Source organism: Staurois parvus, unplaced genomic scaffold, assembly GCF_062004578.1.
Source record: "Staurois parvus isolate SC_StPar_1 unplaced genomic scaffold, SC_StPar_1.0 ptg000235l, whole genome shotgun sequence".
Classification (NCBI taxonomy): domain Eukaryota; kingdom Metazoa; phylum Chordata; class Amphibia; order Anura; family Ranidae; genus Staurois; species Staurois parvus.
Window position 1 is genome coordinate 1,186,060 of NW_028318031.1, and position 24,231 is coordinate 1,210,290.

At 39.5% G+C, this 24,231-nt stretch overlaps 1 long non-coding RNA gene across 1 annotated transcript; it reads right to left on the minus strand.

The window, feature by feature from the left end:
• Window positions 1-1,040: 1,040 nt before the first annotated feature.
• Window positions 1,041-24,231, minus strand: LOC149460068 (uncharacterized). Its single transcript, XR_016313140.1, has 3 exons — window positions 20,953-24,231; window positions 16,547-16,708; window positions 1,041-3,315 (listed from the first exon to the last, which is right to left on the minus strand). It is a non-coding gene; the product is annotated as an uncharacterized LOC149460068 (long non-coding RNA).

Consider the following 24,231-nt stretch of genomic DNA (forward strand, 5'->3'; position numbering starts at 1 on the left):
TAATCATGTAAACACTTTGATGCCTTCAAAATGTATCACATCAACTCTTTCAAATGCACTCCTTCTGTCCCCAAAACATTCAGCCCAACAGTGGTTACATTTACTTAAATTTTTCAACTAATCAATGTGCAATTTGATCAAAATGAACAAATCTGCAAACAACTGCATAGCCATAACTTACCTTCTGATCGATTTAGACTCAAATTTGATCAAACTGATTTGAATATTATTATATTATTGATTGGGAATATTATTGTTTTGTATCAATTGGCAGCACAGAGATTCTTTGTTCATAAATACGATCATATTTCTTTGGATTGGATTATGAGATTACATGGACAAACATAGATGCAATCGACAAGTTACAAGTGTATCTTAACTATTGATTGATATCCACTTCCCCGTATATAGCATATTGATCAAATGGGTTGTCGACTATAAATCAATTATTTGTATAAGAAGAGATTTAAAAAAATAATAATAATAAATTGATCATTTATGGAAGTATGGCAAGCATAAATAGACTAAACAGTGTTGTTACAAATATGCAAATATTTTGTTTTTATCCAAAATCAAGAGCTAAACTCTCCTCTTCATCTCTAACCACACCCCCTTGTTGCTAACATATAACTACTACCCTACAGAGAGCAGTAGCTTTCTTATTGTCATTAAAAGGGCAGATGTGTCCTAATGTGTGGGTTGTGATTGACAGCCCAATGTCACCTTAATGCTGCATAATAGGCAAGATGACATCATCCAATAGAGGAATAATTGGGCCTCTGATTACAGACTGGAGCAGAGTTTGTCTTCATGCCCTAATAAATTGTTTCGAAGCTCAGTAACTCATATTTAGCATTGGTGTCTGTAACCATTGGCAAATTGGCTTAAATATACCAATACAACAGTTGCCAACATTTAGCTGCAGTATAAACCAGTGTGTGTATGGTTGTGTAAATAACTGGCATGTCTGTTCCTACAATCCCAAATGTGAAGAACAAATGAATACATTCATAAATAAATAAATATCAAGAAAACACACATTTCACTGTTTCAGTAGTTTAATGAAATGCAAAAAAAGTGCAATGAAGACAACAAGCAAGATGATACAGTAACACATATCTGAGTTTAGCTTTACAGGTTAAAACATATACTTTTACTCTGTTACATGAAAAAAAGCAAAAAGATACTTTATACACAAATCTTAAACATATTTCTAAAGAACAAAATGTATGTAATGTAAAAAAAAAAAAGATACATTGTACACAAAAGGGAAAAGGCATCAGATAGAGATGACATCTGAGATGGCCTTTAGGTTTAGTTTAAAGGAATGTTCACTCTCATAAGATGTGCATAGCAGAAATTAGGGGACCCCAAACCTTTAGCCTGTTGGTATCAGCATGGATAATGGTACGTTTCTTGTTAATCACAAAAGTGACGAGTCTACCCAAGTCTCCATCTTCAGCAAAGAGCATATACTGGACAGAGGCCATTATTGAGTATGGTCAGACCCATCCTCAGTATAACACATGTGCAGGAGGTAATATATGGGTGGAAAGGGGGTGTGGAAATATTTATTATTAGTTTGGGACATGGGGCATGCTAACTAGGAGTTTTTTTAACCAGGCTTCTGAGGTGACCCAAAAAACCTACAGGTAAAACAATAGAATTGATGCTAATTTTACAAAGCTGCAAAGATTTTTAATATCTACTGGGACTCCTTGACTGCATAGGTTTTTTTTCTGGAAAAGGTGAACCTTTAAAACAACTTACTTGTGCTTTTTTTAAATGTAACATTGATATGAGGTTAATCTGTAGCTGAGTAAAGATCTTATTTTCAGAAAAATACAGTTTACACTGAAGTTGTATTCAGAAAACTGAAACAAGTAAACCGATAAGTAAACAGAAGCCTGTATTACTATTCCACCTTAGTAAATAAATCTTTTTATGGCTTTAAGAGGAAGAGAAGGCTAAAGCTGGCCATGTATGGATCAAAATTCATCTGGTTAAGCAGGAACTGGCCAAATTTTTATCCATTTATGGCCATTCCTGTTCAAAAGAAGTCAGTTCTGCTGGAAAATGTACATTCCATTAGCACTTGCAGCCAATCAGCTGCAGCACTGATCAGTGTATTCTGATCGTGGGGAGTCCCACTGTCAGTATACAATGACACAGTGGGGAGAATTCCGCCATCCACATCAAATGTGTGGATGGGGGAATCAGTTCAGATTTTTCATTAAGCCTGCTGGCTGAACAAAAAAAAATCTGAACCACGTATGGCCAGCTTAATAACTTAAAAATGTTCTTTCCCTCATCCTCCTACCAGTCCTGCATAACCTGTACATTGTATAAAAGATCTGTGTACTTATCTATTTTAATCCACTCTGGTCATGTGATCTAGCAGCTCCAGATCCCTTGTGTCCATGAGCAGCTGCTGCTGGGGAGAGGAGGGAGAACCAACAATGGATGGACCATGGAAAACCATAGGTGACATCATGGCTTTGGGAATTCACAGCTGTTGTTGAGTGCTCCCTTACAAAGGTCAACTAGAGCTGCTGAATCTCATGACTGGACCAGTCAAAATTAAAAATAGAATTTTTTTGTACACAGGGTATGCAGGTAGGTAGGAGGAGGTGGGAGGGAACATTTTTATTTAAGAATAGGTAGAATTAGCTTTTACTACCACTTTAGTTCTGCTAATGTGACCAATTTTGAAAATTCTTTTATATGTGTCTGTCAAAGACATCGGGACCCCACTGCTTTTTTTTCTTTGTTTGTTTATTTATTTATTGTTAGAAATTACAATAAATTTTGTGGTCAGTTCAGACTGAACTACTTCTTGAGGGAATTCTACTGGAAATTTGATCTACAATTATTAATATGAGATATTGGACTGAGAACCAAGCAAGTGTCTATCCTAAAATGTACAATTTAGCTTCAGTTTCCCAAATGTAAACAGTCAGATAACAGGACAAGTAAATGTTTTGAAGTTCATTGCAAGTGATCTACCATGACTTGTCATGTGAGCTGGGAATCCCCTTCAATGTTTGCAGTCTGATTTCATGGCTCATCATTCACACGAGAGACCTCACACATTTGGACTGAGGCCACTTCATGTAAGCCAGACTGTTCCACGGTTACCCCTTTAATAGCTGGGAATATGATCTCTCTTGATTTCAACACTTGACAAATCATGGTGTTGGACTTCAGGGAAGAGCAGGAGCCAAGCTCCCATGATGCCTTGGGTCTCACCGTGTCTGCCGGACGCAGCTGTTGTGCATACAATAGAAATTTGTATGGGAGGGGGAATTCCAGCATCTATAATAGGAAGAAACATTAGCCTCTTTCCAACACACTCCACGCTGTCCAGCTTTTCATGCTCTTTGTCATACCTATTGCTTCAGCGTGATGACTTTTGTTTAGAAATCCCAAAATTTATGTTACTTTACCCTCATTTTTTTTGTGAACTAGTGAAATTTGTATTCAGAAAACTGAAACAAAACTGGCAACAGCTCCCATGTGTGTTCAGAACCTTTAGCTTTTTTTGTGTATAAACAACTTGAGGCATGGACAATGAAATAAAAATGAACAGCTATCCTATATGTGAAGTGAATCAAACCATTCTGGAAGGGATCCAACCAATCAGCTAAATGGAGAGTTGCGGATAACTAGGATTGTTCGCATACAATCCCATGCTTTAGGTGTTATTAGTATAGCGCCCTCCTCTGGTTAGGCTGCTAGGCTAAAAGTAGTTTTTTGCTTTACTGCAGTCAATGGAGCAGTAATCTATTATTTTTGTCTGGTCAGTGTTTTCTAGCTGGGTGTTTTATCTCTTTCATTTGCTTATTTCCAGAATATAGGGCAAGGAGAGTCAAATGTCCAGTATGAATATTTATCTCACCTCAGCCAATCCCTGAAAAGAGATGTCCAGAAGATGGTTGAGGAGGTGATAAATATTTGAGAGGCCTTTCCAGAGTGTTCCTTCCTCTCCAGGGAGTGTTCCAGTTCTCCTGGAGCTGCCACCCCTAGAAGAGAGCTAGTGAGATAAGACATTGCAGTCTGGGCCTCAACAGTAGCTAGGCTGAGGGCCCAGGGAAGATTGCTAAAGGATTACTTGTTGGAAGGCATCATTCTGAAATCCCGGTCTGGACAATGATGTGTTGTCTCCCTCACTGAGGAGCTACATGTGGATGCTGGGTGGCAGACAGTTCTTGGGAAATTGTGAGTAAAGGCCTTGCTGTGAACTCTTATTTGTGCAAGTTCTAGAAGGGAACTAAGTACCAGAGGATGCAAAATGGACTGGGATTGCTCTTATACAGTCCTAGATATACTGGCCATCCTTGTTACCTCCAGAAAAGGCTGCTTAGATAAGATTAGTGAGAAGCTGTACTCATGTTATTTTTTCGCTGTTGTTTGGAATATCCTGCTCCCTGGACCTCTCTCCTGTTCAAGTTATTCAGCAACATTTTCTAGAAAGACATCCCCTAAACTCAGCCTGTCTGGGGTAGAGAGCTGCATTAACATAAACCAGGGCTGGGCAACTGCGTCCCTCCAGCTGATGAGGAACTACAAGTCTCATCATGCCTCTGGGAGTCATATTTGTAACTGTCAATCTTTCAATGCCTTATGGGGCATGTAGTTTCACAACAGCTGGGTCCCAGTTGACCACTCTTGCATAAACTGTTTCATTCAATTCCACTTTTCATAAGAGACCCAGTCACCATCCTAAACAAATTCAGGTAAAAGCACAAAAAATCATGTATTTAAAATGTTTACTTTATTTATAAACATTATTTATATTTACTTGAAATGTGCCTTCACAATTGCTAGAAAATTCAAATACTCTGGGAGAGTCCATTTCCTAGCACAGCTCCTCCCTCCTTCACATCATAGCCCTTTTTTCTTCAGGAAGTGGCTGGCCATGCTACCCTGACCCTCAACTTCTTACATAGCCTTTTATGTAGCTGCCAGGGGAAAAATGAAAGGACATACAATAGAGTAGCCTTTCTCAATCTTTATTTTCCCATAGAAACCCTTGAAAAAACTTTGGGGTCTCGGTGAACCCCTGCTAAAACCAACTCATTGGGGGTGAGTGGGGAAAATGTCCCTTACAGTGGTGATCAGAATGCCACCCTTCAAGACAGCTAAAAAGACTATTGATGTCATACAGCTGGCTCTAACAAGTTCGCAAGTGGTTTCGACACCAAACCTATGCAGGCAACATCAGATGGGAGGTCAATCACAGCTCAACGAACCCCAAGCAACCACTTAAAGAACCCTGGAGTTGCACCAAATCCTGTTTGAGAATGGCTGTTATAGACAGTCATTTGAGTTACAGATCTAAGTCTGATGGGCCTCCTGACATCACATCCAAGATGGTGGCTCCAAGCAACAAGCTCAGGGATTTTGAATGTCTACACAAGGGAGACTTTGCAGATAAATACCACATTAAATGCACATTTATTCTAATGGGAAGTTTGTTGTTGATATTAATGGTCTAGCAACAGGTTCTTTACAAGGAATATTTTAAGAAAATTGCATTGGCCAAAGCAGGAGAGGGCCAATGTTTTTCATTTCATTTTTCAGAAGACAGAGTGGCCAGTAATGGTTGGAAATTAAGTTTGAAAATCAAGTTAAGATTTGTGGGAATTTTAGTTCCCAAATATTGCACAGCCCAGCAGAACTGGGAATTGGGACATAGATCAGTATGAGCAGAGTCTGAGAGAGATGTTGAGAGCCTGTTTTACACCATTGTGAATCCACTTCTTTCGTGATTATGATAGAAGGTAACAATGAAATCCATTTTTATGTTCTTCTCTCTGCTTCATATATTTTATCCTGTAATAATCTCAAGAGTGTATCACTCAAGGAAATCTTTAATCTGACATGATGGTACCTAATAAAGCTTGTAAAAAATGTGAGATTTATGCTATTCTGTTGTTAATTTTCCTTGTACTAGACATACTGTCTAGGTCTTGGTGAGGATGAGCTATAGCTGAGGACAGTCAGTGACCGGTACATTTCTCTGGTGACCTGTTCTCCTCTTTCCTCACCCACATATCAAGATATAGCTACCATAATGTACACAGTGAACTACGGATACGTTAGTGAGTTTCACAATAGTCAGCCATTTACATCAGGTACTTTACTATGCTAAAAATAGCTTGTTTTGTATAATGTGTTCCCAAATAAATCAATATATCTTACATATGTAGGAACACATAATCCTAGGCAAACTCTCTTTACAATTACAATTTTGGGGACTAAATTTAGTATATTAGGATTGTTGCCAAAGTTGTTTTTATTACAAAGGTGACAATTTCACCTGAGGAGACCCTTCCCTAGGGTAGGGAGTATAGCTAAAAGCAGAGAGACTGGAGCAACATGCCAATTAAATCTTTACATGAAACCTTTTCTGTTTTTATTACAAGTCTCATTTTAGATCCAGTGATATCCTCACTTGGTCTATGTGCTTCTCTATACAATGCAGGCAAATCATGGCTGGTGGGAGAGGCCAGCAAGGTGCTGTACATAGCTTCTTGGAAGATATCCCGGGATCCTCCCTCTTTATTCTTTTCAAGAGCCCTCAGACCTGATGCAGGCAGAAGGTGGGCTCTTGAGAGGAGTTAGACAAAAATCAAAATGTCCTGATGGCTTAATGTCTGCCTGGAGGAGTGGACTGCATTTGCATACTAACCACCCTAGGTAATGCCAACATGTTATGCTGAGCCTTCATGATTGAAAGAACTGAAATCCAATGAATGAAAGGGGCAGACCAGGAACAGTCAGACTTGGAGGAAAGATGGTACTGGACATCTTCCAATCAGGAAATTAGACAGGCTCTCTTTGATTTGCTGCAGCTTCTAAGAGACGTTCACAGTGTGCAGTGAAATCACAGGAAGCAATTTCAGTAGAGAAGATGAACTGTGCAAGACTAAAGGTAAGGCTGGAGATCAGTGAAAATAGACCCAAAAACAATAATATATTGCAGCACACCAATACTTAGATGTGGTGGCTGCATTAGTTTTTTTTATTTAGACTTTTATTTCTGGTGATCTAGACAGCAACACACTTCATGTCTTAGGGTGCCTCCACTTTACATGAAAAACTATAAAGACATGTTTGGACACAGCACTGTCAATCTGGAGAGAGGGTAGGGCTGGATACAATAGCAGGTTTAGACGGATTTGAATAACAAATTGAAGCCAAACTCCAGCTAAGTTACAGAAACATTTTTTTCCCTTTTGCAATAAAGGTTTTACCTAAATAAATAAAAGTTGATCATTGGAAGCACCCCAGTCAGCATTAAAGTATTAAATGGTTAGCCTCAACCCTCTAACTTGCAATTTTGCAGGACAGCTTGGTCTGTTGAAAAAATAACAGACTTGCTGGCCAGATCATTAGGTCAGTGCCGGGACATGGTCATCAGGGCAAACTTGCCAAATTGTGCCCCCTCCCCCCAAAGATTTATGAACATTAGCACTTCTGCCTGGCAGTACTAAGGTCATTGGTTTGAATCCCAGCCACGGCACCTCCTGCCTGGAGTTTGCATGTTCTTCCTGTGCCTGCATGGGTTTCCTTCAGGTACTCTGGTTTCCTCCCACACTCCAAAGACATGCTGGTAGGTTAATTGGATCCTGTCTAAATTGGCCCTAGTATATAAATGTGAGTTAGGGACCTTAGATTGTATGCCCCTTGAGGGTTAGGGACTGATGTGATGTACAATATATATGTAAAGCACTGCGTAAATTGACGGCGCTATATAAGTACCTGAAATAAATAAATAAATCATATATCATCAAAAATCCCCCCCCCCCCCTAAAAAATTGAGCACTAATCTGCATGCTTACACACTAAGCATAAATTCCCCTCCTCCCAGTACACATCCCTCCTGCTGAAATCCCCCTTCCAGCACAATTCTCCCTCCCCCAACCATATCACCTTTTTTTAGCACAAACCCCCCCCCCCCCTCCAATCCCCCTCCTAGCACAAATCCTCTACACCTCAAATTTCTCCCTCCTAGTACAAATCCCCGCCCAATCCCAATTTCCACTTTTAACATTAAAAATCCCCAAATCATCCCTACTAGCACCCCCGCCCCCCCCCCCCCAAACAAATCCCCTCCTAGCACAAATCCGCTCCTCCCCACCATATTACCTTTTTTTAGCACAGTCCCCCAAATCCCTGTCCTAGCACAAATCCTCCTTCTCCCATCTCTCCTCCTAACACAAATCCCCCCAAATCACGACTTCTAGCACACCTCCCCACCTCCTAGCACAAATCTTACCACCTGCTGCCCCCCAAAATTCCCCCTCCCAACACAAATCCCATCACCCCAATCTCCTTGTGGTGCGCCCCCCCAGCCCCCCTGCAACCAATTTACATGATACTACAGTGCCCAGGGCAGCCGCCCCTCCTGCCCAACCCTTGATCTGGCCTTGCACCAGGTGAACATAAAGGGAAAAAAAATAAAATAAATAAAATTAATGCAGCCACCACATCTAAAAAATGGTAAGCTTCAATCTAATACAATATAATTTTTATTTTTGGATTTAATACCACTTTAAAGTAATATATACTAGCTGTCTGTAAAGCAGAACCTACACTGATGGACGAAAGATATAATGTAACCTGTGTGCTCTCTTCTATTAAGTAACGTACTGAAATACAATGCTTTGTTCACAACAATACACTGACTTACTGTTCTTTACTTTCATGCCTTGCGCTTTGTACAATATACACGTTGTCCTCTTTACAATGACTCAATGCTGGCAGCGCCTACCAACATACTTACAAAGCACCTGTAAACCCTTCTCTAAGTGCAGGAGAACATACTGGCAGTATGACTTCTGTGAAGACATCACAATAACCACAAACATTGTGTATAGCAGCACAAAGGCATGACGACTGGAAACGCTAATGCTTCACACTTTAATGTGTACGTCGTTTACTTTGTTCGGTTACCTCAGCAGTTTACCATGTCCTCCGAAGGTGGTATTCACTTTCTGGTGTCCAAGCAACAAGCCTCTGTAGAGTGTCTAGGGATTCTGTGTCTCCTGTCTCAGATCATCTCCCTCTGAAAGACTATGATGTCAAATTCTGCTCACCTGAGGACCATTCTGTGCGTACAGATCTACCACTATTGTTGGTCCACTAGGAGATATGCATGTTATTTTTGTTTGATTCTGGAGGACAGGTATACTGTGCATAATATAATATTGTCAGCTACAGTGCAATACATTTACCAGAAAAAAAGAAAATGTTGAAATCTTTCCTTACTATGTAACCCTTAAACCCAAACAAGCTGTAGCTATCCAAGTCTCTTAAAACATAACTGCAAGTCAAAGGAGACCTGTCATGAGAGAAGTATGGAGACTACCACTCATGAGCACAGTTTTCCCTTAAAAATCAATGAAAGTGTTACTAACCGCAGGACCCTTCATTCACTCTATCTGGTCTCCCACAGTACACACAACATGACGATGCAATTATCTTAGTAAATATAAACTGCTAAATACCTTTTCTCATCAGCAGTTAGAGCAGTCTTGTGGCTTCTATCAGTGTTCAGCAGAGCACTGGTTAAAGCTTGCAGGAGGAGTTTTCTTTCTGCTCTAGGAGGATGCAAAACCCCTGACCTCTGTCTGGACAGTGCTGATTGGCCCTGTGCTGATCACATGCACTCTCCAAAGGAAAAAAAAAATCTCTCTAGCAATACACACTAAACTGAGCATGTGCATGTGGCTACAGGTTCAGTCTGTCTTATCAGGAGATACTGTAAGATGTGGACAATTGAACAAGAGGAGGGGCAGAGAACTGTCCAAACAGAGTTTAGGGGTTTTGCATCCTCCTAGCGCAGAAAGAAAACTTCTGCAAGCTTTAACCAGTGCTCTGCTGAACACTGATATAAGCCACAAGACTGCTCTAACTGCTGATAAGAAAAGGTATTTAGCAGTTTATATTTACTAAGATAATTGCACTTCCATGTTCTGTGAACTGTGGTAGACCAGATAGAGTGACAGGATCAAACAGCCTTTTTACAGAATGCAGAGGATTAACCCCTTAGGTTCCACAGTGAGTATAACAAGCATGCTTTACTGTATATACAGACTGATTTTACTGTTGTGGGTTTAGTAGGACTTTAAAATAGGGAGCTACACCAAAATGCTGTTCTGTGCCCTTCTGGTGCTTCAAATCACAAAGAAAATCCTCTGCACCAGCCATGATCTCACACTGTAGTATATGCTTTGTCAGTAATCAAGTTGTTTGAGAGATGTTTAGATTTTACTATGCATGCTTTGTTATAAAAAGCTTGGCTTACCAAAATGTTCTGGTTTACAAAATAAGGAAGTGCTCATCTATTTCTTCTTTTCTGCCTGACTGCTGGTGTTCTTCCTCAATAAGTTTCATTGTCAACAAATTACATTTTAAACAGGTACAAGCTATAAGGTGTATGCTGGGGGCAAGATGAGTGTTATTGCCATTTGCAAAATCATGAACGCCTCTTCTTCCTTTCTGCAATAGCCTAAAGTGTGTGCATTTTTACTATACTGCATGGCCAAAAGCTTGCAAGAACTTTGACCATCACACCTATGGAATATGGTTTTCTTGGGCATCCTATTCCAAAACCAAGGGCATTATTAGGCAGTGCACCCTCACAACTCCCCCCACCACCAGCAGCACCATCACCACCACTATCTTGCACATACCTTCCTATGCAGTCCAAAAAGCATCCACTGTTGTGGAAAGGCTTTTAACATCATTTTGGAGTGAATCTATGGGAATTTGTGCCAGTTCTGCCACTGGTACTGAAGACTTGGCTCACAAAAGCCATTTCTATTCTTCCCGAACTGTCGCCACAAGGTTGAAAATGTAAAGTTGTCCGAAACGTCTTTGTATGCTGTAGGATTAACCCTTCACTGATAACAGCTCAAGTCAATAAAGAGGTGTCCAAATATTTTTGGCAGTATTTATGTGTGATGGTCAGGTGCCCACAACTGTTGTCTATATACACTCACTGGTTACTTTAATAGATACACCTGTTCAATTGCTTGGTAACACAAATTGCTAATGAACCAATCACATGACAGCAACTCAATGCATTTAGGCATGTAGATGTGGTGAAGATGACTTGCTGAATTTCAAACCGAGCTTCAGAATGGAGAAGAAAGGGGATTTAAGTGACTTTGAATATGGCATAGTTGTTGGTGCCAGATGGGCTGGTCTGAATATTTCAAAAACTGCTGATCTACTGGAATTTTCACAACCATCTCTAGGGTTTACAGAGAATTGTCCGAAAAAGAGAAAATATCCCGTGGGCGGAAGTTGTGTGGACAAATGTGCCTTGTTGATGTAAGAGGTCACAGGAGAATGGGCAGACTGGTTGCTACAACATTCAGATGGTAGGGTCAGAATTTGGTGTAAACAACATGAAAGCATGGATCCATCCTGCCTTGTATCAACGGTTCATGCTGGTGGTGGTGTAATGGTGTGGGGGATATTTTCATGGCACTAGCAAGGTGCACCTAATAAAGTAGCTGGTGAATGTAGTGCTTCTTTTTACTTAGCCATCCAATGAAGTTTAACATTTTATGGTAACTAGTTTCTAAAGTTCATTGTTTGAAAGTACTTCCTCTCAATTTATTTTGTCCACTCAAACTCATCTTTGTTGAGTTCCTTCTTGCATGGAAAAAATCTCTGTTCAAACATTTAAATTCTCCATTTCATCACAATGCATGCTTTCACATATCTATTGGGAAAGCTCAAAGGTGCAGGATCCAACATGGCTGAATGTGAGGGAATACCTTGTGCTCCAGTGACAAGTAGCTATCTTCCATACGTGTCTCACTTTGTATTTAGGAGGTATGCCCTCAATAAATAGTTTGAAACTCACCATTCCTTAGATTGAGGGTTAGGGACTGATGTGAATGTACAATATATATGTAAAGCACTGCGTAAATTGACAGCGCTATAAAAGAACCTGTAATAATAATAATAATAATAATTCCTGATTATATTTGAACAGTGGCATTATACCATGTAACAAAATTAAAAAAAAGATATTCTTTGGACAAAAATACATTGATTGTTTTATTACTGAGTGACCAATGGCACTTCCTAAAATCTTTTCAAAGTAGAAATTCCTGCTTGTTTCAGGCATAAATTGTTAATGTTTAAAGCATCAAATAAAGCTACCTTGATTCCACCTGGTTTTGCCTTTGAAGTACAGTATATACAGGGGCGGACTGACAACTCATGGAGCCCCCGAGCAATAGGGAATCATGGGGCCCCTGTGTCCTTGCCCAAACTCAAAAAAGCCTATGAAAAAGGTACCAAGGGCATCTCATGGGGCCCCCTACTGGTGCTGGGCCCTCGGGCAGTGCCCGAGTTTCCAAATGGTCAGTCCGCCCCTAAGTATATAGTACCCAAAGCGATGCAAAAAGTGACGTGATAAAGCCACATACCTGGTGACAAATTACATTATATATCACTGGTCAATTTTAAGATAATGTGGTATTACAGTTGTTTTGTAGAGTCCTATGCCATATTACATATGCGCAATTAGCTTTGCTGGAAGGCACGATGTGCAGAGTCTGATCTACTTTCAGACTAGCATGCTGAGCCATAATATTAATTAACAAGTCACATCCCAGTTTCTATAGTGCCTATTTTACCAAAGTTGGGCCCCTGAGAGCTAAAACATTGTATGCTTCTAAGAACAACCTAGACTTGTAACACTGGCAAAGTTGGATAAACTTACCAGATCCCAATCCCAATACAAAGTATCATATACAGTGCCTCTGGTGATTGCTCAGCAGTGGAGCAGTGGTCCTGAATGGTTTATGCCAGGCCTACCTTTTGGTAACTCATCCATTCCAAGCAAAAAACATTACCAGAAATGTCAGTACAAGCACTATGGATATCCAATGGCACGTATGAACATCTGCAGACTTTCAGTTGATTTTCTTGAGCTTAACAAATTGAATGGAATTCTTGTAAATGTATGCTAAAAATACATAAGTGTTTTCAATGTAATGTTCTTCTAATTTAACCTTTGACTCACAAACCATTCACTTGTTTGGATATTCTTAGAGTTCTTCATATATTATTCTGCACATCTATCTAATTACAGTAAAGGTGAACCTTTCCAGTGCGGCTGGCTCTTAGCTGGAGAGTCACTGCAATTATCAATATCATATGGTAGTTTACTACAGCATGACTTTCAGAAAGGTATGTTAGCTGTCATTTGTTACAGCTTCTGTATTTTCTATATTGCTGCTGTTATCTGCAACCAAAAAATATCCTTCAGTGTCAGGAATTTTTTACTGAGAAATAAACAAACATATTTCAGGTACAGAAGAAATGAAGAAAGAGGGATACAGCTGAAAGTATACAAGCCTCTTTCAAAAGTTGTCAGTTGCAGTTAATATTACAACTAGCATGTATATGCAGTGCCTTGAAAAAGTATTCTTTGGGCTAATTCACACTAGTGGCCAGGGGTGTACATATTTCTCTGCAAGAATTATACTGCCTGCCAATTTCGATGGGTGTAGTGCATGCTGTATGCGACCCATATACAGTGCCTTGAAAAAGTATTCATACCCCTTGAAATTTTCCACATTTTGTCATGTTACAACCAAAAACATAATTTTATTGGCATTTTATGTGATAGACCAACACAAAGTGGCACATACTTGTGAAGTGGAAGGAAAATGATAATTGGTTTTCAAAATTGTTTACAAATAAATATCTGAAAAGTGTGGCATGCATTTGTATTCAGCCCCCTTTACTCTGATACCCCTATCTAAAATCTAGTGGAACCAATTGCCTTCAGAAGTCACCTAATTAGTAAATAGAGTTGTGTGTAATTTAATCTCAGTATAAATACAGCTGTTCTGTGAAGCCCTCAGAGGTTTGTTAGAGAACATTAGTTCTTTAACTCCTTCCCGTCACCACCTCCCAACCCTTAAACAGGTTCCAAATGCTTGGAGGTGGAGGCAGGCATTCTGATCATGTGATCGCTGTGATTGCCCATCACAATGGTCACATAATCAGAAAGCTCCTGATTTGGATGAGAAAAGGATGCATTGGGAGCTTTCCGGTACCCACAGGTTATTGTGCTGGGAGCATGCTCTCAGCACAGTAAAGTGCTCACATAGGAGAGCAGATAAGTGACAGCTCAGTGTTAGAGCCTGGCCAAAAAGCTGCACATATGCATACGGCTGTCAGAAATGGGGTTTAAAAAATGCACTGCATTTGTGACCTGCATTTGGGGTGTCATTAGCATTGCATTGACATCTGCAGCAAATCAGAAGGGCAGTGCGTTCTGAATGCAGTGTGGGAAATGACACAGAACGTGGGTTTTACCCACTGCATTTAGGTGTCAACAGGGACCCTCTAACTGAGGGCTAGCTTAACTCATTTTTAGTTTTGGCTTTCTAAATAAACTTCAACACTAAGCAAAATTACCTAATTTCAGGCTCCAGATGTTTATGTGTGCAATTTGGGGCAAACATATATCTAGCTTCCAAAGAACTGCTGAAATGTAATTCTACAGAAATATTATTAATTCTAGATTTTCCAATGTTACCAATCAACTACAAAATATAGAGGAGATGTCATACCACTGATAGCTTTAGAACTCCCTATTATCTTTGTTCAAGAATAGTGTGCAGAGGAATAGACGTGTGATTCATTCCGAATCGAAATTCAGACAAATTTTTGGTTATTTGGAGATTCAGATGTATCCAAATTTCCAAATTACAATAGTAACAAATGTAAACGAAAACTAAATTGAATTTGAAAACACGAATAGAATAAAATAGAATAGAAAATAAAGGAATAAAATAGAAAATAATAGAATAGATAAGAATAGAAAAGAATAGAATACAATAGAAAAGAAAAGAATAGAGTAAAACAGAGCAGAATAGAATAGAATATAAAAGCATAAAATAAAATAGAATAGAATAGAATTGAAAAGAATAAAGTAATACAGAATAGAACATAAAAGAATAGAAAATAGAAGATAAAATAAAAACAGAAAAGCTCTGAGGAAGGGGGTTCATCTCCCGAAACGCGTCAGATTATCCCTATTAAGGGCACAGCATTGTATTGACTGTCATTGCAGATCACATATTCACATATTCATAATTTCTGTTGGTTTGTGAGTATACATCTATTTGTCTATATAATAAATACGTGGTGTACCACGGTAATGCACGATGAGAGTGCGCCCTTGTCTGCTTTTGTTCACTAGTGTCCAGATTTCCCGATCTTTGAAGTGCAGCACTTCTCCGTTTGGCATTCTGAATTTCTTTTAGTCTGCATGAAGATTTGAGCGCTGGTTTCGTTTGTTTGTCAGAAGATAAAATAAGATAATAGAAAGTAATATAATAGAATAGAAAAATTTAAAAAATCTCAAGAGAATAGAATAGAATAAATTAGAAAGAATATCACAAGAACCAAGGAGCAGGGCCCTCCTAACCCTCTTGCATTGAACTGTATTGTTGCTGTATTGTCTCCCTTTATATTGTAAAGCGCTGAGCAAACCGTTGGCGCTATATAAATCCTGTATAATAATAATAATATCACTGTCTTCTGAAATTTGATTTTGAATAGAAACATTTTGAATTGGAATAGAATTTATTATAATAGAACAGAAAATAAAAGAATAGAATAGAAAACAACAGAAAAGAAGAAAATAGAATATAACCGTCTTCCGATATTTGAATTTAGAATAAAATGAATTTGAATAGATTAGAATAGAATAGAAAAGTATAGAAAAGAAAGAATAAAAAAGACTAGAAAAATAAAGAATAGAATAGAATAGAAAAGAATAAAATAGAAAAAAAGTAATAGAACAGAATAAAATAGAATGAATATAACCATCTACCGAAATTTGAATTTCAAATAAAATACATTTGAATTCAAATAAAATAGAATAGAAAAGAATAGAATAGAAAATAACAATAGAATAGAATAAAATAGAATATATTTGAAATTGAATACAATATATTATAATAGAATAGAAAATAACAGAATAGGAAAGGAAAGAATAGAAAATAAAATAATAGAACAGAAAAGAAAAAAAGAATAGAATGAAATAGAAAGAATATAACTGTTTTATGACATTCAAATTTCAAACAGAATAAATTTGAATGTCTATTCAATACTTTTCGATTTGATTCGAATTTTCTGAATTTGGCCAAACTGATTTCAATTCGATTCAATTCAGAAAACTCGAATCGAATTCGAAAATGAACAAATTAAACAAATTCCGAAAATGAATTTAACTCAACTAAATTATTTAAATAACAAATCAAAACAATTTTTTTTCAGTAGTTAGTACTACCAGTTCTCAGCTTTTTATGTACTAAATAATACAATGTAATGGCAATTTAAACTGCAGAGCACTATGCAAATGATTGGTTCTTTATAAATCCTGGATAATACATCTCATCAAAAAAAGTACCAAAATACAGCAGACCTATACATGTTGGATCCGTCTTATCAGGCATCTAAAAAAAAAGTTACATTGATGTGAGCTCCGTACCTTTAAACATCCAATGACTCTGACAGTTGCCATCAGCAGCCAGCAGACCTATATTCATTTCCACAAAGAACAGCAGTTCCTGTATGACGGGATGTGCATCAGACACGGGAGGCCTGCAATTTTGCTGATTTGAAATGCAGACAAATGTATCTTGTGTCTGTTCTTATGAAAGAAAATACAGAACAATTTGCAGCAGAGAGTAGTGGAAAAAACCCTAATATACCCCAACAGACTTCCTGATTGAAATGTTTTCTACCGTCTACTTTTAGCAAGAAAGCAAAAACATAACAGTAACAGGTCTGCTCCACTATGACCTCCAGATCAGCTGTTCTGAGAGCCGCTGTGAGGCTGCCAAAGTTTTCTGAACTGGATCACTTTTAGCCACTTTAAGTGACATTAAACAATATACTTATTCTGCAAAAGTAATCCATATCCGCTACTTAAAGTGTTACTAAGACCCTGCATTCACTCTATCTGGTCTCACACAGTACACACAACATGGAAATGCAATTATTTTAGTAAATGTAAACTGATAAATACCTTTTCTCATCAGCAGTTAGAGCAGTCTTGTGACTTCTATCAGTGTCCAGCCAAGCACTAGCTAAAGCTTGTAGGAGTTTTCTTTCTGCTCTAGGAGGATGGAAATCTCCTGACCAGTGCTGATTTGCCCTGTGCTGATTACATGCACTCTCCCAAGGACAAAAAAAAAAGTCTCTCTAGCAATACACACCAAACTGAGCATGTGCGAAATGCCTACGGTATAGTCTGTCTTATCAGGAGATAAGAGGCGGTCACTTAAACAAGGGGAGAAACAGAGCAATCAGGATCAACCAGCCTTTTTACACAATGCCAAGGATTAACCCGTTAGGTTCCACTGTGAGTATAACAAGCATGCTTCACTGCATATACAGACTGATTTTCCTGTTGTGGGTTTAGCAACACTTTAATGGTCCTGTAATCTATTTTTCATGAAATCATTGCTTACTGTGCTTTCTACCTCCTTGTAATTTCCTCTGTGAGCTACTGGACCTCTCCATATCCCCCTCACTTACATTTGTTTGGAACAAGCAGTGCAAACAGTTGCAGTCATGTACATGTGTATGCACACTACACATCCCATAGTCTATAGTCCCTTGTCCTTCTAAGGAGTGAGCAAGAGAGGGTGGCTATTCCTCTAACAGGAAATCAGTTCACAGTAGCAAAAAAAAAGAATTTGGAGATTTGAAGGAGACTGAGAGCATCAGAGTGTACTTTTTAATCCTCATGCACACTACTGTTTTTTTTTTTTAACTCCCCTAGAAGCCTCCTCCTGGCAGCAGCGTTTTGGCCAAAAAAATGCCTGACACTTGTAAAAGTGTTAACCCATTTCGGCACATTTAAGCATGTCAAACATTATTTCTGCCAAAACGCCACTGCTCCAGGATGCACTAGTTCTGCCTCTAACCACCCCTGCTAATAAAAGCTTCTAAAAGCTATAGTGTGCATGGACACATACAATAACATGGAGGGGCATTTGGAAGCAGTAAAAAAAAACAAAAAAACGCCTGATGCTCCTAAAAGCGGCAGGAAAACTGCACTGTGTGCATGAGGCCTTAAGTTAATAATACATACTTGAATCAAATTTTTTCTTTTTAAATTAAAGTTTAGTGTAACAGTTTTTACATTGCTGCTATGGGCAGGGCCAGTGCTTCTACTAGGCAAACTAAGCAACTGCCTAGGGCACACTGCCACCTAGGGGCGCCAGGGCGCAGCATGGGACAGCACTCTCTCTGTGTGGCCTTTGTATGAATTCTTCGTATCTCTGCAGAGTCCCCCTCTCCTCATACACTGGGAATGATGAGGGAATGATGGTATCTTTACTCTGCACAATTGTCTCACAGCCTGTCCACACACATGACCATTTAGTATATATAAATATCATGTAGTATTCCATGTAGCAGTGAAGTGTTGGCTCCCCCTAGGATGGGAAGTGATGACATTAGCCCAGGACCGCGGGTGGTCAGCAGTCTCTGATCGGAGGATTGGTCCATACATCTGGCACACACGATCCTCCAGCATTAATAGGGAGCCAGCTAGTGAGTAAATGGGGCATATCCAGCGCTGACTCCGCCTTCTTCTATACAGCTGGAGCCAATCAATAGGCAGGGGTGTACTCTGGTTGCAGGGTTAACCCTATGTGAGTAGGATGATCGGGGCCTGATGTGTATAAGAGGGAAGCGGTGTAGTGCTGGGAGGCCACCTGTCCTCACTGAGAGCCGCGGCCTGGACTCCGCACCCTGGCAGGAGCCATCAGAGGAGAGCCTAAGAGGATGGCGGGTCATGGAAGTGACAGGAGGAGGAGGGAGGCAAACAATGGTCAGGGTGAGGGGAGCGGATGATGATTGATCATTCGGGATGCCACCACATTGTGAATGATCATTCAACTAAAGGGAGGGGTGGCAGAGGGGGAGGAAGAAAGGACAGAGGAAGATGCCAGGCGCCTGGGGCCAGTGTAGCAGCTGAGCTGCAGCTCTTTCCAGTGTTCCTCTCAGACTCAGTCCCTTACTGCAAGGCGGCTGGCAGCTGCTGATCATTGTGGAGTTTTGTAACTCTGTCTCTTTGGGGTTTTTTTTTGTTTCTCTGTCTGATTGGTCAATACAATTAATTTATATTTGGTTAATATATATTTTGTCTTTAATATTGGTACTGGTGGCGTCTTATAGCACTTATTTTTGCAAATTAAAAGAAATTTAGCAGTTTCATGTTTTGTTGATTTAATATTTCTACTGTTTTTAAAATTATTTATTAATTTTATTTAGGGGAGGGTGTCATGGGGCACGAGTAGCTTGCCTAGGGCGCAAAATAGTCTAGCACCGACCCTGGGTATGGGCCTACCCATATGGCAATGATTTTGATATTACTTAAAGCGATACTAAAGTCTTGTTTTTTTTATATAACAAAGATGTCTATACTTACCTGCTGTGTGCAGTGGTCCCCCGCTGGCCCTTCCCTCTTGTAGGGTGTCCCTACAGCAAGCAGCTTGCTATGGAGGTACCCGAACATGTGCTCTCCCAAGCCGTGTCTCTGTGTGTCCAATCATACACAGAGCTGTGGCTCGGGCCTGCCCCTTCACTCTCCTAATTGGTACACTGGCTGTGATTGACAGCAGCGGGGGCTCCCGCTGCTGCCTCAGCCAATCAGGAATGAGAGTTCCTGGAGAAATGCAAAGCAGTGTGCTTACAGTGAAACACAGACACAGCCCACTATGTAAAACAGCACACAGCACACAGTTAACTCTTTGATCACCCCAGATGTTAACCCCTTCCTGCCCAGTGCCATTAATACAGTGTCAGTGCTTTTTATTATCGCTAATCACTGTATTGGTATCACTGGGGATGTCAGTGACACCAAGTCAGTTCCCCCCCAGTGTCAAAATGCCTGCCACAGTCTCGCAGTCCTGCTAAAAGTCACTGATCGCCACCATTACTAGTAAAAATAAATAAATAAATAATCCCAGTATACATACTGCCATTTATAAACGCTATAACGTTCACGTAAACCAATTAATTTACACGTATTGGGATTTTTTTTCATTAGCAAAGACGTAGCAGAATACAGTTTGGCCTAAATTTATGATGAAATTTGATTTTTTTTTCATTTTTTTACTGGACATGTTTAATAGCAAAAAATATTGTTTTTTTCTCAAAATTGTTTTGTTTTTTTTAGAGCAAAAAAAAAAAACACAGGTGATCAAATACCACTGAAAGAAAGCTCTATTTGTGGGGGGAAAAAAAGGACATACATTTAATTTGGGTGCAGCATTGCATGACCGTGCAATTTTCAGTTCAAGTAATGCAGCGCCATAATGCAAAAAATGGCCTGGTCAGGAATGGGAGGGCAAGTGGTTAACATAAAACAAAACAAAACAAGGCATTCTTTCCATAATATTGTCTTGCAAACATTATTTAGTATATTATGCAATCCATACACAAAAAAAAAATTCCAAAACTAAAAAATAAACTTTTTTCCTTTTACTACTTTGATTAGTATTGGTTTAGAAAAATAATAATTACACTTCTGGTACAAAACAGTGTAAAGTTATATACGACTGAAAAAAAGTTTTTTTTTCATGTATCACTTTATAAATGCATTACAGAAAAATTTAACACACAAAACAAATAAAATGGAAACAATAAAATAATAATGATTAGAAAAAAATTGATATGATAATAATAGATAAGGAGAGAAGGGGAAGAAGGAATCAGTTTGAGTAAACTAAAGGTTAGAAAGGGTTTAAATAGGAACAAGTTATATTAAAAAAAAGAAACTTCTTTTTTACTTGACAGGTTGCATTAACTGACATGATGTGCAGATCAAAGCTCATACATTTGTATCAACTCTGAATGAAGCAAATGTAACAATATTACCTTGTATTTCTACCTCATGCATGAAGTGTTTAGCAGTCCATTTCTTGATCCAGTCCATTTTTTCTACAGCTGCTCTATTTACACAGCAGCTCTGGGCTCTCATGATGACAGTCTGGAATTCCTGGCAAGTGCAAGGGGGTGAGTGGCAAAAGAACAGGGCGTACTAAATATTTTTTTGGCAAGTCTTTAGTACCTCCAGTATCCATAAATGGTGGGGTTCAGTGCACCTCCAGCCTTGGAAACCACCTGAAACCCATTCCCCTACTGAACATATTTTCTAGTTTCTTGCAGAAATGGCAAAACCTTGATTCAATATTTACAACTATTGTAGTGTTTGCCCTAAAACTGAACTCCAGGCAGATGTACAAAACACAGAAAATACAGCTCTGTATTTGTGAATACACGTTTAAACTGATTTTTAATGCAAACAGTGGAGTATGTGAATTTGACCTGGTGTCATCATCTTGCAGTCTCTATATAGCTGAGCTCTGAGTGAGAGAGGAAGGAATTTAAGCCTTGGCAAGTAGCATGCTGACAGGAGGACAAAGCAGAGTAACAGAGAGATGAGAATATAATGTGATAAATATCACTGTCCCGCATTGGGAGTAGTCACATGACACCCGCGTTGGGAGTGGTCACGATACCCGCATTGGGTGTGGTCACATGACAGCCTAAACTCAGAGGAATGTCCCTGGCCATTGTTCAGCCTGGACGACTCAGGACATCTAGGGGCAGAAAAGAATTACTGCATGAGACAACTCTGGAATAAAGATGAGTATTTCAGCAAAAGCTTTTTTTACTTTATCTTTTACTGTTAAAACTGACTGCTTGGTCTTTGTGCTGAGCGCAAAGTGAGCACGCTCCCAGCACTTAAACATTGCCTGCCCATCGATGCGCATGTACAGAGTGTGGCTGTTAAAGCCCACCTTTATGCAGGCCATACATGGTTCGAATTCTGAGCGATTTTTCGTCCGAAAATCAAAAACGTTGTTCGCTCGGTAATTCGATGGTGCCATCAATGATTTCGAAAATCGGCCAATCAAGTCATAAAGTTCACCCCATATAACAGGCAAAACTTCTGTTCCTTCCAGGTCACGTCTCATGCGCATATTCTTTTTGGAAAAATGGTTGTACGATTTGATCATCATTGAGTCGAAAATCGGTCGATTATTCTTAGGTCCAATTTTTGGGAATGAAAAATCAGTCAAATTTTGACCCATGTATGGCTGGCCTTATGCTGCCAAACATATTTGTTGTTAGGGTATAGAGGGGTTAGGTAAGAGAAACATTTTTTTCTTTAGCTTTTGATCTTTTTTCCTTTTACAGTAGAAAAAACCCTGGGGGTTATTAAATGCCCCCAAAAGAAAGCTCTATCTGTTAAAAACTTATATATACAATTAATTTGGGTATGATATTTTATAACTGAGTAATTGTCAGTCAAGCTATTATAGTGCTGAAAACTGAAAAAATAGCCTAGTGATGTAGGGGAATTACAGAGGCTGGTACTCAAGTGGCCAAATTAGACCCAAATTAGAACAAAACTGTTCCATCAGCTTTGGGACTTTTAGGGTTCCAATGTACAGTATATCACAAGCTATTTACTATAACACCCACACAAAATGTATCTCTTATAGTTCCAGGGGCGGACTGACAACTCATGGGGCCCCCAGGCAACATGGGATCATGGGGCCCCTGTGTCCTTGCTCAAACTCAAAAAAGCCTATGAAAAAGGTACCAGGGGCATCTCATGGGGCCCCTTACTGACCCCGGGCCCTCGGTCAGTGCCCGAGTTTCCAAATGATCAGTCCGCCCCTGTATAGTTCTTAGATCCAAGCAAAAAAAAGATGTTCCAAGTTACCTCTACTGCCTCTCCTATATTCACATTTTGCTAGGGTCATGGTTTGCAGTAAGGCTGGGTTCACACTTCTGCGGTGCGGAACATCGCATGTGATTTGCACAGGAACCGCACCGCATTCCTGTGCAAATCACATGCTTATTCTGTGCAGTGCTATTTGAGCCATACATTTTGTATGGCTGAAATCACACCGCATCTGCACCAAAAAAAGGGCAGAACCCTTTTTTGTCCACACTAGAATCGGATCGCATGTGTATTCACACCTATGTGATCTGATTCTGCACATCGCACCGTGTTTTGCAAACCAATTTTGGCGTGTTGTTAACTTAACATACACACCAGCAGCGGTTCGCATGATTGGGGTGTGATTATGATGTAGTTTGGATTTCCTGTAGAAACTGCTATGAATTCCGCACCGCATCAGTGTGAACCCAGGCTAAATGACTGTTTGGTCAGTGTATCCTTGCAACCTTAGCAGACATTTGTTCTGGAGGGATGAACTTTTGGATTTGATTTTTTTCTTCTGATCAGATCTCAGGTAGCTGTGTGTTTATATTCTCTCTTGTAATCACATACATTTACATTGCACAAATATGCATGTTCGGCTCAAGGAGGACCCTGACACCAGCTTACCTGGTGGAAATCAAACCAAGCTGATTGCTTTGTCACCTAAACCTGCTCAGCTCTAGATGTGCTGGAGTCATGGAGGGACTATGAACTGTTATCTGATTTCATCATAACCTAGTGGATTGAGCAAATGCACTGTCTATAGACACCTTTTCCCTGGATAAGGCTGTCATCTGGGGTGATCGCAAAGGTATAGTTATCCAAGCTTGGGCTGTTACGCCCGCTGCTGTGTCTGAGCCAATGAGGAGAAAGAGAGCTGAAAGACAGCGTACATCGCTGGATCGGGCTCATGTGAGGTGCAATTACTGAGACATTTTTTTACTTTAATGCATTAAAGTAAAAAAATGTCTTCCCTGTAGAACCAATTTAACCTTGCTGTACACTGGTACAAATCTCATCAGTACATTCAATAATGACATCAGAGAATGAATATTGTTAAAGGCACATACATTTTGTTTGCTTTTAACATTAGCTATTGAATACAATGAATTTCCTAAACCAAGATTACATTAATTGGTTTGGTGAAATACAATTGTCCTGGCTGCCCTAGCCACGACCTGCAAACGCGCATGCGCAGATCTGAATCAAGCCTCATATCACAATCCTGTTTTTACATCTGCATCCTCAGTCCCCCTTTCACTCACAGTCACTGCCCTTCACATCAAAATCCGCCCACATTACTATCCTCAGTAACCCCATTACTATCCTCATCCCCCCTCCATTACTGTCCTTAGCCCCCCATTACTGTCCTCAATGACCACATTAATGTCCTCAGTCCCTCATTGCTGTCCTGAGCT